We start from the raw sequence: 8,078 nt of genomic DNA on the forward strand, positions 1-8,078 counted from the left end.
AGATTGAAAGTTTAATGATGTAAATCTAGAAACTTCTAAAATGTTTGACGTCAGATTTTTCTAGCAAATTCAAGGGTGGATTATACATACGTAGTTCACTGAAGTATGTACAATATATAAGAGCGTTGTTTCCAGTACAGAACGAATCAGTTTGTGTCTTCATTTCGCCAGTGATTATATTACTTTTAAATATTGATGTGATTACAACTTAGAGCTTTTACAGTAAGTCATATTTGTGTTTAGAACAGTTACGACGTTTCAATAACAGGGCGATCATTATCAAGTGCATAAGTTTTTCGCAGTAAAGAACGTTTTAGTATTTAAATCAGCATTCAAAATCTGAATTGTAATAAAATATATTTTATCAGTAAGTAAACTCAAAACTACCATTTTAAATATTTAGTTCTTCCATTTGGAGTGTTTACCTTACAATAAGAGCATTGTTCTAGAGAAAACAATGAGAAAGATCACAATAATTAGTTGACGTATTCTGTTCTTTAATATTAAGATCGATATACAGTTTGTTTTTTAACATAGTCACTTCATCTATAGCTAAACTATTGGTTGAATTTAAAATAGCTGTGTGAAGTGAGCAGAGATTGAAGTTAAGATACTTTACAAAAGTAATGACGTAATAGTGTCCTTTAATTAATTTTTATTATTCGTCATTTGTAAAAAACAGTGATCGTATTTTATGTTTCTAAATACAGTGGAGCGCTATTAAGCAGCGGAACAGTAAATCGCGAAATCGCTTAAGCCGCTGTAGCAAGTCTTGTGAGCGATGTGAGCGAGGATTATCGCGGCTCATCGCTAATTTAACAACGTGTAAAAACGCGGCTTACGAAGTTAATCCTGGCTTTATAACTTCAAGGGGATATTTAAAAAGGATTTGCTTTAATTTGGGAAATAAATAAAATATATTACAATAGAAATCGACCGTTAATCTACCTTATCCGCTCTCTAGGTCAGCTTTATGGAGGCCGCCATTGTTACCGAATCACATACATTAAAGTTAATCCGCGGTAAATCCGTAAAAGAAAGTGATCAATAATTAAAGTATTATTTTTAATTCGATAATCCGATATTTTTATGGAATTGTATAAATATTGGCCACAAACCCAATAGAAATCACTTCAGTTTTTGAATTAATAGTGAGCATATCATATTGACAAATTCCTACCCTATGAGTACCAAACGTAAACATGCATTGTATGACGTTCAGCAAAAGCTGAATGTCATAGAAAGAATACGAAATGGCGAAACTCGCGCTAAAGTTAGTGGATAGTTAGGCATACCTGAGCCTATATTGCGTGGGTGGATTAAAGATGAGAATAAATTAAGAGCATTTCTTGATGAACTTGATGAGGGTGGTTTGAAACGCAAGAGAGCTAGAACAGCACAAGATCCTGAGTTAGACAAGGCAACGCTCAATGCATTTTGTGAAGCTAGAAACAATGGAATTCCCATATCTGGACCAGTTATTTAAGCACAAGCAGAGAAACTAAAACTAAAAAGTGTTAAAACGGCACTTGTCAATTGTATCTGAATAGTCTATACATTAATATTATAATGATCATACAATGGCCCGGATGAGGCTCCTCGGCGGAGCTGTTGGCGACTTCGGCTTTTCAGTCACAAAGGTTTAAGCCGCGGTTAAACAGGTTGACCCCCCAAATACCGCGGCTTAACGGCGCTCCACTGTAACTGTGAACATTGTCGAAACTAAGGATTATGATATAGAGCGTGGCTAATTTATCCTTAAATATATATACACATTCAAACTGGTCTTCGTAGTTAAAAACATTTAACTTTTTTAAATTCCTCGACTTACTCTTACAAAGACTACCTTACAATAGCAAATTTTCTCAGTAACATCAATGTTTCTTAATGTATATTGAGTATTAATAGTACCATATAAGAACAATGTTCCAGATCCCTGCGGACTTTAGAATAACGTAGTTTATAGTTGATCGAATTCATTCTGGTAATCATGGTAATGCACTTCAAATCCTAGTTTGTTAACAAAATCAACAGATGTGTTCGGTTTAATTATAATATATATCTTCGGTTCAAAGTGTTCACTTTCGCAACCACAGTTTTATCTTGTAGAGGAGATCATTGATCCGAATTGGTTTTTGTGTGATTTAGTCTTTCAAATAAAATTTTTCTGCTTCCACGAACAAAAAGGAAGTCTTTATTTTTCGAAATATTGCATCCTTTGGCTCAACATCATTCAACTATACCGATATGTGAGAATCCTTCAACGGGCAGAACTGTGGCAAAACTTCTCTAGTCTTAAATCTATGTGTGTCATCACTGCATTATCAATTGGTTGAGATGTCTTTGCAAACCTAATATATACAATTATATTAAGTATGTCACCGTGATTCCAATCCTCGCATCAGCGGTGGTACGCCATTGCACTAACATTTGCAGCTCGTTTTTATGAAGTGTGATTAATTCTCTTTACACCATAAACTACTTATTTTAAATAGTTCTAAGGCTATGCTAAGTTAATCAAAGAAACAAATTATCCTCTGAGCACTATTTATTAGAACTGAAACTCCGTTAGTATAACAGCTTTAACAATGGCGTGAAAACCTTACAAATATAAAGCTCATTTACCTTACAGTTTGGTTCGGCATCGCCCGGTGATTAGACTGCTCGACTAATAATCTGAGGGTCGAGGGTTCGAATTCCCGTTGCAACAAACATGCTCGCCCTTTCAGCCGTGGGGGCGTTATAATGTGGCGGTAAATCCAATTTTTCGTTGGTTAAAAGAGTAACCCAAGAGTTGGGTGGTGACGACTAACTGCCTTTCTCTGTCTTACACTGCTAACTTAGGGACGGCTAGCGCAATTAGCAATCGTGTAGCTTTATACGAAATTCAAAGCAAACAAACAAGCAAATAATCATACATAAAATTTTGATAATATGGTTTAAAAAGACAAAAGGATGACACATAACTGATTTGGCACTGGAACAGACGATAAATGAAAAGTAGATTGATTTGCTGAAACTAAATACATGTAACGTTAATGTTAAAATATTGAAAACAGAAAATACAAAGTTGTAGAAAATGTATCTTTTGAGTTAATTAAAAAGTACGAGATGCTATTCTAAAACTGAAATACAAAAACAAATAAAAAAGAAAATGTAATAAACACGATATCTGATTTGTAAAAATAAATTGTATAAATCAATGACAGAAATTGAACACATATATTGAATTGTTTTCAAAAGTGCTTGAATTATAATACAACTGTCTTTAAACTATATAAAAAATAGTGAACTACAGGAAGGTTTAGTTTTGTACTTAGACTGAAAACAAGTTACGTTTTTGTTTGTTTGTTTTTTCACCTCAAACTGAAATGGAAATGCATTATGGCCAAGCTTCTTTAATAGTCATTCTTGCATACGGGTCAATGTGTCACTTTTACTCTTGTCTCGGATTGGATAAATATGTTTTGATACCAGATAGAGCTTTTTGAAGAAATGTAATCCCATCACCTCATCTTCTTCTCTCCCGTAACGAAATGTGGCTATAACCTGATCAAACACTTCTATTTTTCAAGTAATCATTGTCAACTATGATGACGCCATCTTTAATGAAGAAAAAACAATTCGAAATTATTATTGATGTTTAGCTTATGAATTCAACATTTCAACTCAATGTTACGGAGTAAAAACAAGATTTTTTATTTCAAACAACTTATAACACGTCTGTGAAATACCTTATCTTAACAAAAAATTCAAAGAAGATTTACTTTACATTTTAACTAATTTTAAATAACTTTTAATATTTATTCTCTGGATGATTAATTTGTTTGTTTGTTTGGAAATTTCGCACAAAGCTCCTCGAGGGCTATCTGTGCTAGCCGTCCCTAATTTAGCAGTGTAAGACTAGAGGGTAAGCAGCTAGTCATCACCACCCAGAACCAACTCTTGGACTACTCTTTTACCAACGAATAGTGGGATTGACCGTCACATTATACACCCCCACGGCTGGGAGGGCGAGCATGTTTAGCGCGACGCGGGCGCGAACCCGCGACCCTCGGATTACGAGTCGAACGCCTTACGCGCTAGGCCATGCCGGGCCCTGGATGATTAAAATACAGAAAGACGTATGACGTACATGACGTAAATATCTTTCAGTAAAATGAAAAATGGATAACAGAAATTATAAAGAGAAAAAGATGAAACTGTAAGCTTTTTCCAACTTGGAGATAGAATTCATGCGGTATATAACACTTAAAAATAACATTAAAATAGATAGGAGTCATGGAGTTTTAACACTTAGATGTAACGCTAATATTTAATATTTAATTTAGAGAGAATAAAGTAATGAAATTACAAGATTAAAAGATTTAGTTTCGAAATAAACAAAAAATATCATTTTGAGAAACTTAACGGTAAAATATTGTCTTAAGGAACACTTTAAATATTGAAATATGTGTATAACTTTTAGATCTCAGAACAGGTGTAAGTTTAAAAGTAAACTTCAAATATCGTATTGAATCAGAATATGTTTCCCATACAGTTGCAACAGTCTGCAGTAATATGTAAATAGCTTGAGCTTAATTCAAACTCGTAAGATAACTTATGATATGTATAAAATTAATACATTTAGTCTCACTTCCTATAGTTTGTTTAGAACATTCGAACAAAGCTACAAAGCGCTATTTTCACGAGACGTTCTTATTTTTTAACACATGTATTAGAATTGAATAACACTCGTCGATTACTCTTGGGCTATTCTGATTGAATATTTCGATGTGACAATCAACATTTTAACGGCTCTAAAGTTTGAAGCACGATTTTTGCGGCAACCGAACGCGAGCCAGGGACTTTCATGTTAATGGTGGTAAGTTAACCACTAAGTAATGGTGAATTTCTTTATATCGTGGATTTGTTTCTTACCCAGACTGTGGTCTGAGGTCCAAAATTATGTGGCCGTTTAACATACTTTCAGAATGCTTGACAAATTGAAACTTTCAGTTATAGACTATTAACTTATGATATGGTTTCAAATAAAGAACTAAATTAACATTTTAAGACAATTCTTAAAAACATTACATAACTGATTTGCTCGATCACGTTATCGTTTTGCCAATTTCAAATTCCCACCTGTGAAATCTTTAGGACCTCCACGACTCAACCACAATCGGAAACTTGATTTTATTTGAAATATGCTATTTCCCCGAAAAGAAACCGAAGGCAACCTGGAGGACTCATGTATTTTAACTTAAACCACTCGCACCACAGTACAGTGTAGTTGCCTGGCAGGTAATCATTAGACACTAAAATGACGTCACATAAAAGAAGCTTTCACGTTATAATTTGTACTGTTAAAACATACGAGAAGTACTATACACTCTCTTCGCTTCAACACAGAGTGAAATATGGATTTCAAGAAATAAAGATATTTCATACCCTTAATTTTGGTTATATTTACTCATGAAGAACACTTGCAGAAGTACATGTAGTTCTATACATGTATAGAAGTACATTTTGAATATTATTTTAATTACGGAAAGCAAAATATTTTTCTTTAAAGGTCTTCATGGTCCTTTGGATCCTTATCACCATCTTCCGCATAAATAAGATTTTTCATAAAAACATAGACTGATATGTAGCAGTTAATTAACTGAGAAACACACCCGAGGGGTTTGATAAAGAACCCACTTATTTGAAAATAAAATTTTATTATAAAGTTTTGTCATTTCCTTGTAAAGTCGTCGGAAAAATTTCACTGTCTTGAGACATTTGGAATAATTTTATAAATCTTATATGAAACAAATTAAATTGTCTATGTGTTGTTAATAATGTGTGCAGTAAAATATGCGACACTACACAATTAACGATGGCCTTTAGAAACATCTACACCTGATTTTGAAAATCATGGTTTTTAAATTATAATTATTTTTTACCATCAGAAATATAAGTCGGATGAGAAGTAAGAAACAGTAAATTCATCAATAAAGAAGTGAGTATATCCAATATTTTTACCATCAATACAAACAAAACATGTACTTTGATAAACTGTACAAATGTTAGTGTTTTTTGGTGAAAGGATAAAAGTGCATTCGAGTCCTTGCCAGTGAGATGATAGATACAAAATTTCAATGTACGCTACAGCAAGAAGAGATATAATTATAGAAACTTATACTTTGGTGATTAAAGTTATAAATATAAAGAGTACAGGACAATTAAACTTAGTAAAGATAAAACTGACTTAAATTTAATTAGAGAATATGTAAAAGAAAACTTAATCACACTATTAAAGAAAATGAAAGAAAACCCTGTAAAAGGCTGAAAACACAAATGAACATGAAAGCTTCATGATATTTTTAAAGTAGTTATTCGATTTTCAATAGAAAAGGTCCGGCATGGCCAGATGGGTTAAGGAGTTCGACTCGTAATCTGAGGTTCGAATCCACATCACACCAAACATGCTCAACCTTTCAGCCGTGGGGGCGTTATAATGTTACGGTCAATCTCACTATTCGTTGGTAAAAGAGTAGCCCAAGAGTTGGCAGGAGTGGTGATGACTAGCTGCCTTCCTTATAGTCTTACACTACTAAATTAGGGACGCCGAGCGCAGATAGCAATGGAGTAGCTTTGAGCGAAATTAAAAAAAAAAATTCAATAGAAAACAAAGTGCATTACAAAACCCACGCTACTGTTTCCTTCCAGAAATCTCTAGGTGTCTGCCAGATCGTATCTATTTACACAATACACAAAGATGTGTAAATACTTTATCTGTGGGTGTTTTACGAGCTTTGAGTATAAAGTTTACCACAATTATAAGAGCCATACAAATATATAAATGACTCTAGCATACGAATCTGAACACCTCCGAAACAGTAATATTATTTGAGATACCCACAGGTCTTACATCTCTTGCTTCACATAGCTTTGTAGGATATAAGCTCTTTCGAAAATAGTAAAGGTAAACACATAAGATACCAATGGATAACTGCCCTGTTCACCCGTGTGAATGTGTTATATTGAAAAAGACACCATCAATGTCAACACTTTGACAAAATTCTCCATTTTATTAGTCCATTGCTCTGTATTTTTCCTGCTAGGTGACTTAGGCGGCGGTGTTCATAACAAGGCAGGAAAACAGTTTTGTTTTTTTCTATTAAGATGGATACAACTGTTTTTTAGTATGGAAGATCTAAAAATATATGTTGTTAACAGGTGTTTTTAAACTCGTAAATGTTGTTAATTTTAAAAGTCACACCAGCAGTCCGCCTACAGGAAGCGATTACCATTATGGAAAACTGTACCAATCCTTTTTTTCGTATCTTAGTCACAAATATTAGGTTAAGAAACTGCTGTACAAACATATAAAACACGTTGAACACACAAATATCTGTGTAATGGATGATAAGATTAGTTTTGTTTTTAAAAAGCACCAAATAATTGTTACTATAGTTTTTAATCACATATGAAATGATTAACAAAAGAAGACTTGAAGGAAAGTCAAATGGTAATGGAATTCTAACAGTACATCCACATTTCACTTATAGCTGAAAATCGACTTTGTATTAAATAGAAGAAAAACATACACATAAAGTTATATGTTCATGAAATTCTGTCAGTGGAGTCATACTTAAAAACATTCATGATCTTATTTATTTTAGTCGTAGTGGTAGCAAAAGTAGCAACGTCGTCTCTATTTTGAAACTATTTTAACATGACCAATCATGAAATAGTGGAACGACGAAATTTTAAGAGCAAAATTACTTTAATTTGATTGGCATTTGTATTTTTTCTAGTCCAGCCTTTTCTAGAAATTTGTAGAAGTTTCTTGAGAGTAGTACACAACAATATTTCTTTCACGAAAACGCGCTAGAACATTCTTGAAATTTCGAATGACGCGTTTGATTCATATAAAAACCGAGAGACAGTGATACAAGTAGAATATTGTTAGTCACCTACAGTCAGAATGTAATATGCCTCAAAAGGTACAACTGTGATTAGTTTTGACTAATCGGAAAACAACACAATTTGACAAGCAACATTTATAGATTTTTAACATTACAAACCGTTCAACTTCAGTTAATCAA

Source organism: Tachypleus tridentatus, chromosome 13 (assembly GCF_004210375.1).
Source record: "Tachypleus tridentatus isolate NWPU-2018 chromosome 13, ASM421037v1, whole genome shotgun sequence".
Lineage (NCBI taxonomy): Eukaryota > Metazoa > Arthropoda > Merostomata > Xiphosura > Limulidae > Tachypleus > Tachypleus tridentatus.